At 37.5% G+C, this 19037-nt stretch overlaps 1 protein-coding gene across 2 annotated transcripts in view; it reads right to left on the reverse strand.

Moving 5' to 3' along the window:
* Positions 1–19037, reverse strand: part of ST6GALNAC3 (ST6 N-acetylgalactosaminide alpha-2,6-sialyltransferase 3) — a 620541-nt gene that overhangs the window by 196373 nt on the left and 405131 nt on the right. The gene's annotated exons all lie outside the window — the stretch shown is intronic.

The raw sequence follows: 19037 nt of genomic DNA on the forward strand, positions 1-19037 counted from the left end.
GACTCCTGGAAACACAGAGTGATTGAAACTTCAGATGCAATAGTGAGACTCGGTTAGGCAGTGTTTCATTTATTTGCTAGAGTCAAAGGTTGGCTTGTTTTTGGACAAGTGGAGCCAGAGTACTGATGACCAAAGGGAAAAGAATGGGAAAGAGACCTCTTAGTGAATAGTGAGCCAAGAATTTTTCAAAATTTATCCTTGAGACTTTCCCAAGTTATGTGATTTCTAATAAAATTGTCAACCAGTAGGCTACTATTTTGTCTAAAAGTTTTATGCTTAAAACAACACAGCACAAAAACAAACTCAATAAAAATAAGCAAAATATTTTATTAGGCATTTATCCAAAGAAGTTCCACAAATAGCCAGCAACTACATGAAAAGTTGTTCAATGTCATTAGCAAAAACCATAAAGAGATATTAATTCACACTCACTTGGATGGCTATAACAAAAAGAACTGAAAATAATAAGTGTTGACAAGGATGTTGGGAAATTGGAACTGTCAGATATTGCTGATAAGAACGTAAAATGGTGCAGCCACTGCGGAAAATAGTCTGGTAGTTGCTCAGAAAACTAAACATAGAATTACCATTTGACCCAAAATTCCACTCCAAGGTACACACCCCAAAGAAATGAAAACAGGTGTCCAAACAAAAACTTGTACAAGAATGGTCAAAAGCAGCATTATTTAAGTAATCAAAAGGTGGAAACAAAGAATGAATGGGTGAACAACATGTGGTATGTCTATATAAGGAAATATTATTCAGCCTTAAAAAGGAATGAAGTACTGTTACATGCTACAACATGGATGAACCTTGAAAACATCATGCTAAATGAAAGAAGCCAGACACAAAAGGTCACATACTGTATGATTCCATTTACATGAAATATCCAGCATAGGCAAATTCATAGAGACAGAAAGCAAAATAGTATTTGCCAGGGGCTGGGGACAGAGGAGAGAATGAGGAGTGACTGTTTAACGGGGACAGGGTTTCCTTTTGGGGCACTATCCTAGAACTAGATAGTAGTTACATAACATTGGGAATGTACTAAATGCCACTGAATTGTACTTTAAAATTGTTAAAATGGTAAATTTTCTGTTATGCATATTTTATCGCATAACACACAAACTCACCAAAAATCAAAACCACCTTGGCAACTCCATAAGTTCTATATAGAACTGAGAGAAGTGCTCAGCAGTTGAGAGGGGTCTGGTGTTCATATCTAAAAACTGTGTTTTCAAAGCATGAGCTTGCTTTCCACTTAAATAGTTTTCACTGAGGGTATTTATTTGGGATGGCTAGGAGTAAAGGATTGGTGGAGATTAATGAAGGGGAAATTTGGGAACCACCCAAACAGCACTGCTATGTTAGAGCACCTTATAGAGGTAGCCAGTTTTTCAAATTTAAAATAATCATTATGGAATATTATACTTTGTATGGACAAACAAAGTAGACTTTGTATATTCTACAGAGTTCACATTTTATCTCTATTTGTTGAAATTAGCTTAGCCTATATTCTCTGTTCCCAATGCCCCTTCCCTTCTACCCTGCAATATGGAGACACTGATTATTTTTCCTCTACTACTGTGGCATCTTTTATTGTTCTATATAACAACAAGAAGCAAGCATGTTTACACACCTGTAATAAGCTACTCCCCTGAGCAGCCCACAATCAATTCCATTCTGTCCCCATATTTCTCTGTTAGTCAGCTATGTCTTATTGTCTAAGACATTATTGTAATTTTTTGGCCCATCTTGAATCTAAGTTTAAAAACAAGGAAACAGAAGGAATGAAATTTCTCAGAACTGATGGCTTAGAGCTTTTGTTGATAACTTCAGCAGGGGCATGTGCACACCCAAGGATATTTACCAACATGCTGGGAGATATGTCAATCCCAGAAATAACAGAGTATATCTTCCTGAATTGTCAATTTCACTCCATGATAAAGAATCGAAGAATATTATTTTTTGTATTCAAACAGATATGTTATGGAGCAAGAAGCAAAATCCATGTGAATATTTAAGATTATACAAGACTAAAAAGAAATTTCTCACTGACCTCTGGACCCCCAGGGGTGAGTTCAGTTTCTTCTGCCTTAAGGAATTCATAAAAGTGCTTTGTAAACTGCAACTGATCATACAAATCTGCAGCAGGGTAGCATTGGGTGCACAGGTGGGAAAGTATGAACATCTTATCTAATGATAATCAAAATCTTGCTGCATATCTGTATGGTACTTTACAATATTTTTACACATGTAATTCGTTCAATCTTACAGTGCACTTGTGAAGTCTGCATTTTACAGGTGAGAGTAGGAAGGCTCAGAAAGTTAAGTAATTTGCATTTGCAGAGGGTGTAACCATCAGAGTGAGAATTCAAGGTACCCCAAAAGGCAAAGCAAATTGCTGGGCTAAGTGGGTGTTTGTGGAAAGTCAGTACTTATAGAAGTCATGCCACTGCACTCCTCCCCCAGAGAAGGGGCAAAGGGTTCTTTTCTAGAGTGAATGAACAATATAAGGTTCTACAGGGCTTGTTTAAGCACAGATTGTTGGGCTCCAAACCCAGAGTTTCTGATTTAGCAGAACTGTGCTAAGGCCAGAGAGTTTGCATTTCTAACAAGTGCACAGGACATGCTGCTGGCCTGGGACCACACTCAAACATGACTGAGATTGTTAAATGCACGTAGTTCCCTGAGATGGTTGGCCCAGCCTGGGGAGTCAGAGAAGGCTTTCTGGAGGAGATGCTCACAAGTTGCATTTTGAGTAGTTCTCAGCACTCTCTGAAGTTCTCACAAAGTCAGAAAACCATTTCAGCTGTTGATAAATCTTAACAGAAATCTTGGATTTACCCAAGATTGGGTTATACACACTAACTACAAAATTCAGGTTTCCTCGCCTTGGACTAGACTTTTCTAGTCAGTATTGGTTATTACAGACAAATCAGGAGCTCTGCTTGTCATTTTTATATTCTTCTGACTAAAAAAATGGGGAAATGGAAAAATTCATTCTTAAGAATGGTAGTTTGAGATCCAAAATCTTACGAGCTAAGCATGACTGGGAGGGGCTAGGCAAGTTTGGAGTTCTTGATAATGAAAGGGAGGGAGTTGTGATGCAGTCTAATTAGGAGAGGACACTGGACTTGCCAGCTGGTTAAGAGATTGCTAGGTCTGCTCTCTGTGACTCTTCTCACTGGTAAATGCTGTTTTTTCAGTTCACTTCCACAGGGAAGAGTGAAAGTGGAGAAGGACTAATATTAGCAGCTTCTGACCAGAGTCCAGACAAAGGCGCTTGGTATCTCTAGGTGCTCAGGAAGGTGAGGAAGCATCAGAAAACCTAATCTCTGCTTACATGTAGGCTGGCTAGGTCCTCCTCTCTTTTTTCACTTTTTATTTATTTTTCCCATGGACAGACTTATGATGTGAAATCCAGACTTTATAAAATATATAACACAGTCATTTACTGAGCACTTCTAGGTTGAAGGCAGAGTGGTAAGTGCTAACAGAGATGCACAGATGGCCCAGTCATCTCCCAGTTAACAGAAGCACTTGCCCATTACAGAGAAGGCCATTAGAGAAAATAATACCACCTACAATAAAAATGCATACTGACTGGTAATACATTTTTGACTCAGGAATCCAAGCCTAGATTCTTATGTTGTTCTGTTGCTTACTAGCTGTGAGACCTTGGACAAGCCTTGTTTTCCTTATCTCTGATCAGAAGACAAAAAGACCCACTCTCCTTACTTCATAGGGTACACAGAAATCTAATGACATAAAAATCAAGAAAATACTTTGGAAAATAAAGATCCTATACAAATGTGCTATAAAATTATTGTGGTTTTTACCTGCCAGAGATTTTGAAAATTGTTATTTTCAAAATGAATGGCATACAAGGCCCTTCATGAGCCATTTGCTGAAAATGTCTCCAGTTTCATTACAGTATTTCATGAACTTGTCTGCCTGTACCTGGACTGGGTGCCTAGCTTCGTGCCTGATCCGTGCATGATCCTGAGTAAAAATTTGTTAAATAAATGAATGAAGAAAAGTTGTTTAAGCTCTCTGGAAGAGTTTGGGGACACATTAGAGAATACAGAGAGTTTTCATTCCCCTTGCCTCAAATAATTGGATAGACTGAGAATCTTTCAGCCTTCCTTAATCTAACTCTAAGAGTCTATAACATGATCCATTATTTGGAAAGATGAATAATACTAGCTGCCATGCTGGTAGCTATCAGGTGAGTTATTGGGAGAGAACAAACTCTGAATGTGGATAGAATGCAGGGAGGGGGTTGGCCAAGTCTCTCAAAGTAAAAGCTTACCCTCCTTCTCTAGAAAGGTGCCCACACCTCCTTCTCTAGAAAGATGCCCATCACACCTGTGCCGATTCTGTGAAAAGTAGCAGGTCAATTCCAGTTACTCTACTCTAATGAAAATTTTGTCCCAGTTACTCTAATGAAAATTTGTGTTGAGAAAGAGCTAGAAACACTATTTTCTGTACTTCCACAGTGGTTAAGGTGCCAAATTGCACCCAGTAAGAGTCTCTTAGAGATAGAGTAAACAGTGCTTAAGTGAAACATCCTGTTCTTGCCTTTTTTCAGCAGGAGCACTGACCTCTTTTGTGATGCATAGGACAAGACTAGAAGTCTACTTTCTGTCATAGTATTTTCATTTTCCAATACTTTTGTTTCCAAATTCACACAGTAATTTTTATAGAGCATCAGACTGTGTGCTTTAAAAGCTTGACAAGGCCTAGAAAGTTAATCACAGTCTCCCTCGTACTTCAAGCAAGGCCAATGAAAATAAAAAGTAAGGTCCTTTTTGGTGAAGGGAGTTGGGAAGAGGAAAGACGTTTAGAAATCACAGAGGACCACGAGGTCCCCTGCTTCAGTCAGCACTTCTAAGAAGTCCCCCACGTCCTCTGCAACAGAGTCTGGTGGACAGGAGGCAGGCAGGCCAAATTCCAGGCCAAATGAACTGATTCACTGTTCACTTTAAAGCCAAGTTTGATCACACTGGCTTAAGCTATCCTAGGAACTATCTGAATTAACAATCACAGGTCTGCCTTTAGCTTTGGTTTGGTCATGACACCTGGGTATTCTAATTAAAAGTTATATCAGAAAATGTGCTGGAATGAAACCAAAGTGGTGCTCTCAAGACTTCAGAAATGGAGACTTCAAGGAAGAGAAACCTTGAGTAATCATAATTGTGATACTACAGATGCCAGAGATCACAGAAGGAAGTTGCAGAGAGCCAGTGATTTAAAGAGAGAAAAGATCTTAAACACGGTCGGAGACCATTTTGATCTTCCTCATCAGTCCTATGTGTAAAAAAAAAAAGAGGGCTTACTTCAGCAGGAGTCTGATGGAGGAGGAATAGCCAAGTTGTTTTTACTCAAGTGTCTGACTCTTAACTTCCACTAAAAAACACATATTCTGATTGGCAGCCACTTTCTGTTGGTAGAAGTCAAAGAGGGGTCCTAAAAGGGACAGTGCCAAGGTGCCCACTAAGTTAAGCACTTTGTTCGATGGCAAGAGACTAATGCCAGGCTAGTCGTAAATAAGGGGGTCCTTATCAGAGAGCAGATCTGTTTCTGTGAACAGATGGAAAAGGTAAGAATGTGTTCTTGGTTGACTGAGCAAAAAAAAGTTCCTAATACTTTTCTCTGTAGTCAACACCATGACTCGCCAAAACCTGAAATGAGTTACATGATAGCACAGACAGATTGCCTCTTGGACCCATATGGAGAAACCAATACAGTCAACTATATATCCGAATTCTGTCATGTAAGTGGAAGCAAACAGTGATGTGCTTATTGCAAAACAGTGCAAAATAAAAAAGTAACTGATTTCTGGTTATAGTTTATACTCTATTATTCAGGAGCTATCAGGTTTCCCTTTCTGTTTGTGTTTTGCTTGTGGAAATACAAAAGTTAGTGTGTAGCTTCTAAGTGCTGATAATTGAAGTAGGAGGAATAAATCACTCTAGAATAGAATATTTCTGCAGATGAATTCCAGGTGGTAAATTTAGAGTTGACTAATCATTAGATCATGAAAGTAACCGGACATAAGTCTAAACTCATTTTATGAAAGGGGAAACTGTAATTGAGGCTTAATTTACTTAACTAAGGACATAGAATTACAGTTCCCATTGGGTCTCTCACTTCTGACTGAAGTTTCTCCCACTCGATCACACCACTAGTCCCATGCACCTGCAGATTAGTACTTATCACAGTGGAGTAGATGAACCATAGAGTGTTGTTTAGAGAAGTGAGAATGCCTTAAAGGTTGAGGATGACCTCAAGGGAAGCTTGGCCATCCAAAGGGTGTCCTCAGCAACACTGGCAAAAAAGAAAGACAGATTTGATGGGGCAATGGCATTTGTCTTGGAAAGAAATTGTTCAGCTTTTCACAGAGTATTTTCTACTAATATTTTTTGGGCACTCTCAGTAAGTGCATGGGCACTAGAATCAGCTCTGGGTTCAAATCCTGACAACCATATTTTCCCCTTATAGTTCCTTTCCCTTCTAGCCTAGGCATGAAATACAATCTTCCTGAGGCTTACTTTTCTTATCTGTAAAGTGACAATAATAATTGCACCTGCTTCAAAGGGCTGTTGAGACAATTAAATGAGATAGTATGTGTAATAAATGGTCCAGTGCCTGGAATATGGTATGGCTTCAATAAATGATAATTATTGTCATTTAAATAATAATTATTAGCATAGATGCACACACTTTCCAGCTTTTTGAGTTGCAAAAACCCACATTCTTCACATTTCTGTAAAATGTGCCTTCTGTTTCTCTGTCTACTTAGTAGCTCCTGAAAAAGTCCATCTTTCATCTTGTTTTCTCTGCTTAGTTATTGCCCAACAGGGACAGTCAGGATAAAAACAAGTTTAAAATTTCCATTTATTTTAAATAGGGAGTCATAAAATTAACCAGTTACATAGTTTATGAGGCTATAACGTTCTTGGGTGCTCTGAGGGTAAAAGTCTAAATTGAGTTTGGTGAAGAACAGAAGATTCCATCAAATACAATTCTCTTTTCTAAAAAAGGGAAACCTGTGGTGGGGATATTGCCCTTGATATACCGTTTGCTTTGACATCCTGGTGCTTGTTTCCATTCACATCATCCCATCATCTATAACATAGGTTGTTGTAATAACTCCCAACTAGACTCCTAGCCATACTCCCTTTACAAAATGTAATTTTTTGCCACAAGGCTCACTTTTTGGAAATACAGTATAAACAGCAGAGTCAGAAATTACTTGGCATACAATGCCCTTTCTACATTTCCAAGACATCTCCACAATCTCTTCCCCAAGCATACTTCATACTTTCATGCCTTTGTGTTTTTATTCATGTTGTTATCTCTGCCTGAGAGGTCCTTTCCCATTTTTTTCCTCCTAAAAAAGTCCACAGTATCTCTTGTGAAAACATATTCTACGCACTTTACAACATAAACTAATTTAATCTCCACTACAATGCAATGAGGTAGATGTCATTACTACCTCTATTCACACAAGAGAAAACCCAGGCACAGAGGTTAACTAATCTGTCCAAAGTCACACTGCCTATAAGTGGAAGCCACTTGAGATCCATCAGAATTAATTCTGATCTCTTTTCTAATTTAGGATCTTGATTTTACTTCCATTTCAGTGCTCATTGAAATCTAATGTGTTATAAGCCTTTGTGCCATTTAACTTTGTATTCTCATTACCCAACACTATACCTTACACTTAGCTGGTGCCTAATTAATGTTTACTAACTGCATTAATCCAAATAAGAAAACTACAATTGTGTCTTTAAATATTTCCCCCAACATTATATATGCTATTATAGCTTTAGGTGGTTGCAAAATGGATTTTGTGGTGACTGGATAGAAATGAGAGTGGGTAGATGAGAAGACATAAACAGTTTTGGAGAAGGTATACTTTTGTAGAAGTACATACTTCAACCTACAGCAATAAAAAGTGCCTTACACACTCCTAAATCCTGAAGAGTTACTGAAGCATATAAGAAGAAATCGAAAGCATAAAACATGGCTTTTCAAAGCCCCAAACCTTTTTAAACAAACCTCCTTTTCTCATTTCTATACATAAGGTTTTATTTTAAGCCATACATATTACAAAGAGTTAAGAGCCTCCTGAAACAGCTTAGTTTAGTTTTGACAGTAACTCTTTTGCAAAGGCTCTTTACTACCACATTCCTCCAGGACTCTCTTCTCCCCTTAGCTGTCACAAGAAGATCAGTGATATATGACATTTCATGCTCTTCCTTGGACATCACCGATCTTTTCCTTTAATAAAGTTTTTATTTTTGAAATAATTTCAAACTTACAGGACAGTTGCAAAACCACTACAAAACCCATACAAAGACTTCCGACATACTCAGCATCCAGTTACCCAGATCTACATACTTTTAACATTTTGCCACTTTTGCCTTATCATTAAATATTTGTATGCATGCATGTATGTAAGTATGCATGTATCTATCTATCTATCTATCTATCTATCTATCTATCTGTCTATCTACCTACCTACCTACCTACCTATCTAGAACATCACCTATCTTGACCAACAGTTTAGGTGAAAAGTTTCCATATTACTTTGGAAAACCTTCAGACATTTCCAAAAGCAACATCTCAGTGTCCATTCAGCCTTCAAGAAAGGCATGCAACATTGAGAAATTGGGTCTTTATTTCATAAAAGAAAAAGTGAACCATAGGACAGTTAGAATTGGGTTTTCACTTTTGAGGAGTGTTAGAAAAGGCTGAAGAATATGGCAATAGGTCTGTTGTCAATTGATATTCTCTATGATTTATAGATAAAACATCAACTGAAAATAATTTACCAATGCAACCATGAACACATCAAAACTAATATTATTTTGAAGTTACACTGAAATACTGATCTGAATCTTATGTAAACTACCTCCTCAGGAAGGAAAAAAACCTTAATTTTAGGGGAATTATAGTTAAGTCCTTTTAGCTTTGGCCAAATAACATTATTCATGGAGAGTATTACAAAGGCCTCAGCATATGCACTGTACATTTTTAGATTTATTCACTTATTTACCCAGCATTTGGGACATTCATTATCTATGATTTATCATTCAAACATGGGAATGTCAAAACTCAAAAATTTCCTTTAATCTCTGCTCTAGCAACTGAATAAGAATGTTCCTTATTTCTGAGAGAGAAGCTACTGGATTTTTCTCACCCATTTGCCACATGCACATATTTACTTCATAAATTTGTCTTTTACAATATGTTTATATTTATCTATTTAACCACTTGTTTACCCAACATATAAGCTAATAATAACAGTTATAAAACATTTCATTTAATATATATTTTCAAATTGTTTTTAGATTCATAGTCTTACTCAGTATTTTCAGTCAACACTGTGATATATATTTGTTAATATTGCTAACCCATATACTTTTTGATTGTTGAATATATGAAATTTCAACTCAACTTTATAGATAAGGAAACTGAGATACTGAGAAACTAAGTGACTAAGAATGCTAAATATGAATTACCAAAATATAGAATGGCAGTAAAAAGTTGTCTTCCAGTAACAGCTCATAACATGTAGTTATACACATATATCAGCCAATTGCAGTGAATTCAATACAAAGACAGTTTTGTTACCATGACAATGAAAACTGATTTAATCTATTTTTTAAACTTTAACTTCTTCCTCTGCTGTATTTTGTAAATAGATACCTTTTCTAAAACTCTTCTCATAATCCTGCTTTGCAATTATTTGTTAACATGTCTGCTTTCATGACTAGACAAAGATCTTTAAGGAAATTCCTATGTCTTACTCACTGCTGCAGGGTTTCTGGCACACAGTAGATGTTCAATAATTGCTTGTTGTAGGAGTAAATGAAATGCTGATTTCAAAGCAATTGCCATACCATATATGAGCTTGATTCCTTGGAATACAAGGTTTACATTTACTTAGCAGCCTGGCATACCCAAGTGTTTAAAACTTGACACTTCATAATCATGAAATGTCATGCCTACTTTCACAAATATACAATGAGTGGCAACAATTTTGCATGTAAAACTGGGCCTGCTATCTGCCAAAGCTTATTACTGATGCCTCTGATTCCTGCCACCTTGGAGCGGGGCTAACCCATGCTAATGATTATACCAGGTGAAGAGGAATCTGGGTGCTTGGATTTTATTCAGGGCCCCACCACTTAAGTTTCTAGGTGACTCACCATTGTTTGCTTTTTGAGACTGCTATCTGTGAGGAGTGAGCAAACAGCAATACTCACCATGCAACTTAAATGAGCATGCAGTAATCAATAAGAGCAATAGATGAGAATGCTAAAATAAATGAATGAATGAATAAATAGATAAAATAAAAAAATCAGAAACCTCTGAAATCACAGTGTGATGCTATTGTAATGAATAAGCCTCATCACATCTTGCCTGTATCTGCTATCATCAGCAGCTTTCAAAAATAGTCATATTGGACTAAGAGTCTTGGACTCCATAAGGCAGTGTTGTTTCCCTGCATTTCTCCCATCTATGAGCAAGTGGCAGCCAGAGCCTTGCCTTTGGGAATCAACAGAAGTGACCCATGACTTGCGGTTTTGTAGGCTCCTACTAACAATTATATTACTCCACAATCCCCATGGACTGCTGTCCATCTCCAGCTCAGCCAGCCATTGTAGTTCTGCTTCATGGTGAAGACAGACAAGGAAAAGGAGTTTTGATGGGGAGCTAGAAGCAAGACCCATAGCCAGACACTAATTAACATTTTTTTCTTGGCAAAATGGGAATCATTTTGTTTATTTTTCTTTCTAACAATAAATATTTGCATATATGCACCATAAAACAATTTCAGAAAATACAAAATATTGTAACAAAGAAACTAGTAATCATGAATATCCCTACCATCCACTCTGGTAACTATCCTTTTGGACTTTAAAACGTACTGCAAACCCACATTACAAAACACAGCAGAACAGAAAACCAGTAAAAAGAGTGGGGACAAAATCTCAAAATCTCTTTTTTCTTTTTCTTTTCTTACCAAAACAACAACAACAACAAAACTTAAGGTAAAAAGAAATCAAAACAAGAACAGAATGTAACAAGAATGACAAGTATCACCAGACATCCAGATACACACAGGAGGGAGAAAGCTTTCAAAGAGAGGAAGAAACGACAGTGATCAAATCAGCCTGTCTCCAAAAATGATAGCATTGAAAAGTGTAAGTGGCAAAGGCAAGAGCTCTGACAAAGAACAAAGAGAAATAAAGAGCGAACAGAGTGAGCCAGTACTGGAAGGAGAGAGGAGAGAAAAGAGAGAGCACAAGAGGCAGGGGACAGCAGGGATGACAAAAGGTCATCACCACAAGAAAAAAAGCAACAGAATGAGAATGAAAATGCCCCCCATAGTTCACTCTCAAAGACTAGCTGTATAAGCTTGTGAACTCCCCGATTTCTTTCTATTTTCTTTAAATATTAGAAACATTTCTAGCTGGTACAAATGAAGCAAAAAGACTTCTAGTTACATTCAGTATTCATAACTCAAAAAAGGTAAATTGCTCAACATTGCAAAAGAAAAAAAGATAAACGAAGGCCAATCCTGGACTGGGTCTAATACTGGAGGAAAAAATGCCCAAAAGGATAGTATTAAGCCAATTGAAAAAATTGGAATATGGACTGTAAGCTTTATATCAATGTTAAATTTCTTGAACTTGATAACTGTAGTTAAGGTGGCTACATAAGTGAATATTACTGTTGTTAGGAAATATATGTGGAAGTATTAAATGTTAAAGGAGTATGAGGCATGGAATCTACTCACAAAGGTTTGGAAAACTGATAGATAATTATTCAGGTGAGAGATAGAATGATATAAACCAGGAAAATATTAAAAGTTGGTAAATCTGGATATCTAGTAGTATATTGAGTTCTCCATATTACTTTTTATTATGCCTGCATCTTTCCTGTAAGTTTGAAATTATTTCAAAATAAAGAGTTTAAAAAAATCAATGAAAGCAAGTTAGTTACACATTTCAGTCAGATTTTTTCCAGTGTATAAAATAAAGCATTTTAAAAGGGAGGCAGCTTCTTATCCTATTCCTATATACTAATTTATTGGCAGCTGTCTCCATGAAGATGAGAACTCAGTGTGCAAGAGATAATCTAGGAAGAACTGATTTGATAGAAAATTGCATGTGTGTTTGTGAGAGTGTGGTGGTTTGGCGCTGTAGGTATCCCAGAAAAACACGTTCTTAAATTTAATCCATTCTGGTCGGTATGAATCCATTGTAAGCAGACCTTTTGATGAGGTTACTTCAGTTATGGTGTGGCCCAACCCAATCAGAATGGGTCTTAATTCTATTACTGGAGTCCTTTATAAGTGGAATGAAATTCAGACAGAGAGAGAAAAAGCCATGGGAAGCAAGAAGCTGAAATTCAACAGAACCAAGAAGAAAATAGAGAGGCCAGAAGAGGCCACCATGTGACAGAGGAGCCAGGGACCAAGGATTGCCGGCTGCCAGCCCCAGAATGCCTGTCTTCAGGAATGCCTTGATTTGGACTTTCTCTTAGTCTCAAAACTGTGAGCTAATAAATTCCCATTGTTTAAGCTGACCCTTTGCAAGGTATTTGCTTGAGCGCCGAGGAAACTAAAACACAGAGGGAGAGAGAGAAAGAGAAAAAGAGAGGGAGAGATGTTGAATTTGTGATTGATTTACCTCTATGAAATGAAGAGCACAAGAAATTAGGTGGATTGAATTTTTACCAAAATGCAATTTTCATTTCATTAAAAAAAAATAAAAAATGATCAAAATTTCATGCTGGAACTCTTCATTTTAAATAGAGGAAATAAAGTTTTGGGACTGAGAGAAGTGACTTGCTCAAGTTTACCTGGTTAGTGTCAGAGGTGAGGCAAGAATACTATGCTCCTGTCACCTGCTTTTGTTTAGGGGGTTTGCTAGAGCCATCAGCTACGGGTGACCCAGCACCTGCTTTTAGTAGGAACAAGGCAAATTAAGGCCCTTCTAAGACTGGGAGATTGAGACAGTTGCCCTTGGCAGAAGGAAGTGGCTGCCAGGGCTCTGAAGCTGATCCTCATCCAAAGACTCTCAGCTAAAATGACACTTAGTGAAGGAGAAAAAGTCTTTGAATTCAGGGTAGAGGGGTTTGTGCTTGATTCTGCCAAGAGTGTTTATAGGACTTCTATAAGAAGAAGGCTCAGAAAACATTACTTCTAAGTATGAAATCAGCTCCAGGCAGATTCCAGTAGCTCCAAGAAGGCTTTTGAGCATTGACTCCGAGTGCTTATTAAATTGACTCTCTCACCAACAAATAGTTGTTAAGAATGTAATATACAACAGGTAGTCTACATGGAGAGATGTAAGTCAGCCTTGAGAAGCTTCCAATCTTGCCAATCTTGTAGGGCAACCAGAACCATACATAAAAGATAAGAAACAGCACAAACCAGCTTGTACAAATTGCAAGATACAGGGCAGGAAAAATAAATGCTTGAGGAGTTCATAGGAAGAAGAGAAAAATGGGGCTGCTAGAGAAAGCTACATGAAAGAATTGACTTGAGCTGTGCCTTAAAAGATTTATATAGCAAATATATAAAATATACTATATAAAAGATTTATATAGTAAAAGGGAGGGCATTCTAGCTGAGGAAACAAGGTAAGCAAAGATACAAAGCTCAGACTGTGTATTGAGACCCATTTGGTTGGGCTAGAGTATGCTTGTGGGGACCAGAACGTGACAAACTTGGAGAGAGGGTAGGGCAAAATCCTCAGGACAAGAATGCCAGATAAAAGATCCTGTAGGCAATGGGGAGCCGTGAAAGACTTGTGGGGAGGTGAATGAAATGCAAGTGATTTAGGAAGATTAATCTGGTAGAAGTATGGAATGTGGATTAGAAGGACAAATGATGAGAAACAGAGAAAACAGAGAAAATTTTAGCAATCTAGGCATGATTTGCTGAGGGCCTTAAAATAGAAATAAAGCAAATAATCAAGAGATGTTATGAAGCAAGAGATGATGATATGGTAACTCAGTCAGGGTTTGGTTTGGCAAGAAGGTGAGTCAAGTTTTAGACAAATTTTGTTTCATTAGAAAATGTCCAATAGCCAACCTACTATAAGAGACTATGTATAGAAGTGACATCAGAGATGGAGATAACATGTAACAGTGATGGTGAACGCTGTGGAAGTGAATGAGTCTCCCCAGGGTGGGATATTTCATTTGTGTTGAGCATATAAAGGGAACAGAAAAAATAAAGACCAGTGTCATGACTTCTTGGAAGAAAGGTGGTAGGTTTGCCAACTGGTACCTGGATTTTCTTGAACAGTCTCTGCTTTCTGATTCTTCCTGATGACCCAGGACTAAAGACAGTGGCCAAGGGTCATTCAACTGTTTGGAATGACCAACATTCTGAGAGTGAAGCCTAAGCAAATGGAAACCCTGGTGACTTGGCCAACGTCTTTTGGAGTTCAGGATTATTAAAATTCCGTTCCAGAGAAGATGTGATCACATATTGAGGGCCCGCATGCTTTCTTCAATGATTTTTTTTCAAAGAGGGAAAAATAAACATCTGAATGATTACCTAAATATACAATAAAATTCCCAAGGAGGAAAAGTGACATTAGCTTGGAATAATTCTCTTGCTATTATTATATGGATGCAAAATAATTCATAATAAAAGCTAATATCTACTAATACCATGTGTCAGACCCTGGCTACGAAATTTATAAACACTGGCTATGGCATTTAAACATATTATTTACTTTAATTCTAACATAAGTGCAGAAAGCAACTATTACTTTCAGCCTGATTTTACACACAGGAAACACATGAAGTAGACAGAGTTTACACTTGGTCTAGTTCACATAGATAGGATGAGGCAGACAGTTTTGTACTATGAACTATGGATACAGATCAAAGCCTGCTTTAGTCTATCATTATAACCCAGAGCTGGAGAACACAGCATAACAAGTCTATTGTTAAAAACAAAACACAGATGAGTCAAGTATATACATACACACTCACACAAACACAGACCCACAAAGGTTCGCGGTAGAGGCAAATGGGTATTTTAGCTATATCAAAGACACAGTTTGATATATCCTCTTATAAAGCTACCCTTGGTAAGAGCTCACATTTCCAGTTCATTTAGTAAAAAGTTATTAAGTTACAGTTACTCAGAGGACTGATGGTTACCTTTCAAAACTCATAATGGAAATGGACCTCGGCTTCACTAATGTCTCCACAAACACTATTTCAAGCAAAATATAGCTCGTTTATAAGATGTGCGGAAATGTTGCTAAACTTAATTAAATATAATTGTCACAATTTCATTAGCTATTAACATTATGTAAAGATAAACTCATGCATAATGAGTTCTTTCATTGTCACATCACTATAATTTTAATGATTACATTATGACCATTATAGTACAGTGCATATTTTCAATTTTCCCATTAGTGGGCAATTATTTATAAGGTTTTCTATTACAATCTATCCATAGAGACCAAGTTATTAATGCCTCCATTTTACTACAGTGATGACCACAGTGTTGAAATCAATATGATAGCCACAGGGAAAATTGCAAAGTAATATGAAAAGAACAACAAAACTACAACCATGAAGCCAGCTCATTCAACACATGCCTGAGGAAATTTCAAGATGGAGAAAAAAAAATTATATAGTAATATTCTTATTAGAAATCCTAGTTTATAAGGTTTCCTCAAATATACTTTCCCTCACTTTTTGTAGCCATAAATCTCCAACTCTTTCCTAAGACAGTTTCCATGGTATGAAATATTTAATAGCCTAGCCTTTGAAAAATGTCTTAAACAGTTTTCACCATTCAGAGAATTAAACTAACATCCCAGCAATGTTTTGAATTGTTCAATTTCAGGGTGTTATGTGAAGAAGTAAAATGCTGATGAACTTTGTGATTCATTCCAAAAGATGATAAGACTGGGAGACATTTATGAGAACAAAGGCAAAGAGCAACGTGACTTAAGTCATGACTATGGCAACAGGGAGCTGGGTGTGGATACTGAAAATTCATAATAACAATCACAATAATAACATCTAATAGAGGTTTTGCTTTTAACGACTAACCCTGGAAACCAGCAAACCTCCTTGCTGCTCTTTCTGCAAAGGCTGAGGCTTATTTGTTGGACACAGTGGTGCGAGGACTTGCAGGGATGTCTAGGGCATACTTGAAGAGATTTCTGAAATTGGCCTACTGAATACCTGGCCTAGGCTGGTTGCGTTACTTGGTCCTGGGGCCTTGTGTGGAGACATGATGGTGCCCTTCCCCTAGGGCTTCCCTGTAGCCATGGGAAGTCACGTCGTCTCCCCTCACTCCACTGAGGCTGTCCTAATAATCTCTGAATCCCAGACACCTCACACTCTGTGAGGTTTGGGGAAGAAACTAATGATAGATTGAAACCCCAAATTTCAAAGTAACTTGTAACTTACATTATCTAGCTTGATGGTAAAACTAAACAGATTTTACCACGGCCCAGTGTCCTGCCCTGAGAAAAGTTATTGGTCAAAGTGATCAATAATTATGTATTCATATAGACGGTGATACAGTTTGAGATTTTTTTTTTTTCCATTCTAATAGAGAACCAAAAGTCCTCGCACAGGTCTCTGGTTCTCAACTACTGGTGAAACAAATGAAAATGCAGTGTCCCAGGTTTCATTAGCAGAGATTCTGAATCCACAAAGCTGAAAGAAGGTGTTCGTTTATAAGACCCTCCAGAAGATTCTGAAAAAGTTGTTCCAAGGAGCATAGTTTGAGAAAGACTTCTGTTGGTGTTCAGTTTAGTGGCTGGAAAGCCACCTGAGAACAACAAACATGGCACTATTCTAGGTTTCAGAGGACCCTGTGATCAAAGCTTCACAGCAACAAAAGATGTGATCTCAAGAAAGTCACTTAATCTGGCCTGAGCTTAGATTTTCTCACCCATGAAATGAGTGCATTGGGCTCATTTGGTACTTTATTCACTGAGATCCGAACCATGAACTTGACAATGGAGATTCTTGAGTAATATTCCAAAATTTCAAAAAGCCAAACAGGAATCATTTTTTTTTTACCCAATACAAGGCCATATTGAAACATCTACCTTTTTTGGTTTTTGACTGAAGCTATATACCCTCAGTGCAGTTCCCCTGGTTATCAGGATCTCTAATGGCAGTTATAGATAACTAATGGTCATTTGTTATCTATGTAACAAACATAGATATTTGGTAGGTCATATCTTTCAAAACATAAAGCTCACAGGCAGGAGAATAACACAAATGAATATTGGTGGGGAAAATGTTGGGCCACAGTAGGACATTTCTCTGTTCTGGTCCAACCCTAAGAGTACCTGATCAATGCTGCTTCTTAAATTAATGAACTAACAATTCTAATTAGGCTCACATCATCTACACAGCAACTGGGTAGTGAGTGTCACCTATGTGTCAGGTGCTATTTGAGGGGGCTGAGATACAGCACTGGTTAAACACAGCCTGGCTCTCATTTTACTAACAATGTAGTGCAGGAAGATAGACAAGATCAAAGACGTAATACATGAGGTCACAATAAGTGACATGAAGGAAAACAGAGTTTGGTAAGCATGATGGAGTGGGTCATGGTGCTGTCAGGGAAGGGCTCTCCAATAAGGTAACATTGGTTCAAGACCTGAAAGAAATGAGGGAGAAAAATCATGTACATATCTGGGAAAACCCCAGAAATACTGAGTTATAGAATATATGCTTTTCAAGATAGAAAGATGATTCACCTTCTATATTATCATAAGCTTTACTTAAGCTAACATATTTATGAACTCACATTCTGGGCAGACTCCAGGTTTACAGAAAAAGCAAATGGTCTTGATTTCTTTAATAGGTCTAGTGGGGAAAAGAGGTGAAATCTCTAGCCCACTGACTGACTTGAAGGCAGAGCCTGGGCTTTGGCACCATACTTAGTTTTGCTGCCTCAAGAACACATCTTGGTTCACTGCACATCCTTATGGTCAACACATTTTTAGTCCACTCTGGGATTTGTTCTGTCTTGGCAGGGTTCTTAAGCAGCTTTCATTTCCTACCTACTGACATCCTGATGAGCATTATCTATAAATATTAAAAACATGGAGGTGATACTGAATGCAAAGAAGTGGCCAACACATGCTAGAAGCTCTGATTAATTCCTAGTAAAACTAGAGATTATGTTTCCAATATCAGTGGATTGTCAATATTTAGGACAAAGTCTGACATGTAGTTAGAACTCAGGGAATAAATGCTCAAAGAATGCATGAAATGTTTGCAAAATATTTGTTCTTTTGTACTTTTTTACAGCCTGTCTCATACCAAATTAAAAGCTCTGCCTAAACAGAATAGCCTGGTGTGAGTGTATGTGGGTGAGTGTGAGGGGGTGTATGTTAGTAAACAGGATGTTTTCCATTATTTAAACATGGCAGCCGCTTGCTGAGCTCCAAATAGGAGAAGCTGCTAGTTTTGCTTCCTTTAAAAGCCCCTATTTGCATAGACCCTGTATAGAAGGCAGACGTTAGAAATGGAAACGGTGTCTGATCACCAAATCTCACTTGTACTAGAAAGTTCCCTCTGTGGTTTGTGATTTTTGGAAATGTGGATGTGCTGACAACAAAATTAACTTCTCCAAAGAACTGAGCCTGCTCTCATCATCCCTCTCACTATAATTTACATGACTTGATGAAATTAGACTGTTATTTTCATCGGGGTGATCTGCAAAATCATAAAATGATGTGTATTTTGGGAACACCTAATTAACTCTCCTTGGTTCCATCGAGGTTTCAGCTACTAACATGAACACTGCACATATCATGGAGGAGTTCACCTCTAGTTTTAGTAACCACAAAGAGACACTCAGAGGACTTGAAATAAAAATCTCTTTGTAATCATGCAATGATGAGAATTCAAATCAAATAGTGAGTCTATGGGATAAAATCACATGTATATTGAGTTGCCAAAATCTGCCTTGCTTCAAATGGCAAGAAATACTTTTA

Source organism: Choloepus didactylus, chromosome 2, assembly GCF_015220235.1.
Source record: "Choloepus didactylus isolate mChoDid1 chromosome 2, mChoDid1.pri, whole genome shotgun sequence".
NCBI classification, from domain to species: Eukaryota; Metazoa; Chordata; class Mammalia; order Pilosa; family Megalonychidae; genus Choloepus; species Choloepus didactylus.